This window comes from Mobula hypostoma, chromosome 5 (assembly GCF_963921235.1).
Source record: "Mobula hypostoma chromosome 5, sMobHyp1.1, whole genome shotgun sequence".
Classification (NCBI taxonomy): domain Eukaryota; kingdom Metazoa; phylum Chordata; class Chondrichthyes; order Myliobatiformes; family Myliobatidae; genus Mobula; species Mobula hypostoma.
The window spans coordinates 34,419,284-34,420,663 of record NC_086101.1 but is presented as its reverse complement, the minus strand read 5'-3'; positions in this window follow the sequence as shown (position 1 = coordinate 34,420,663).

The window sequence follows — 1,380 nt, the reverse complement described above, 5'->3', positions numbered from 1 at the left end:
GGTGGAATGGTCCCGTCCCGCTCTGGGGAACCCGGGCACGCGATTTACACAGAACAACTTCCGGACACGTAAATCAGAGGACAGGCGATCCGGTTCGAATGCCACTTGGCGCTGCCTCACCTCAGGGTGTTGAACATCTGCAGCTCTTTGACCCTTGACCAGAAGATGTGGCTGGGCATTGACTGGGGTCACAGGCAAAACATCCCAGTTGCTCTCTTGGTTGACATCAGATATTTCATATATGTGAGGCAGAGGAATGGGACATCAGGTTAATACCCAACTCCCTGAAAGGCTGCAACTGGATCAATGCAGCTACTTCATGTCAGTGCTGCCTCAGACCTACCCTCCAACACTGGAGTGCTGCCTCAGACCTACCCTCCAACACGGGAGTGCTCCCTCAGTACTACCCCTCCAACACTGGAGTGCTGCCTCAGTACTACCCCTCCAACACGAGAGTGCTGTCTCAGTATGCCACCTCCAACACTGGAGTGCTGCCTCAGTACTACCCCTCCAACACTGGAGTGCTGCCTCAGTACTACCCCTCCAACACGAGAGTGCTGTCTCAGTATGCCACCTCCAACACTGGAGTGCTGCCTCAGTACTACCCCTCCAACACTGGAGTGCTGCCTCAGTACTACCCCTCCAACACTGGAGTGCTGTCTCAGTATGCCACCTCCAACACTGGAGTGCTGCCTCAGTAATATCCCTCCAACACTGGAGTGCTGCCTCAGTACTACCCCTCCAACACGGGAGTGCTGCCTCAGTACTACCCCTCCAACACTGGAGTGCTGCCTCAGTAATACCCCTCCAACACTGGAGTGCTGCCTCAGTACTACCCCTCCAACACTGGAGTGCTGCGTCAGTACTACTCCTCCAACACTGGAGTGCTGCCTCAGTAATACCCCTCCAACACTGGAGTGCTGCCTCAGTACTACACCTCCAACACGGGAGTGCTGCCTCAGTACTACCCCTCCAACACGAGAGTGCTGTCTCAGTATGCCACCTCCAACACTGGAGTGCTGCCTCAGTACTACCCCTCCAACACTGGAGTGCTGCCTCAGTACTACCCCTCCAACACTGGAGTGCTGTCTCAGTATGCCACCTCCAACACTGGAGTGCTGCCTCAGTAATATCCCTCCAACACTGGAGTGCTGCCTCAGTACTACCCCTCCAACACGGGAGTGCTGCCTCAGTACTACCCCTCCAACACTGGAGTGCTGCCTCAGTAATACCCCTCCAACACTGGAGTGCTGCCTCAGTACTACCCCTCCAACACTGGAGTGCTGCCTCAGTACTACTCCTCCAACACTGGAGTGCTGCCTCAGTAATACCCCTCCAACACTGGAGTGCTGCCTCAGTACTACACCTCCAACACGGGAG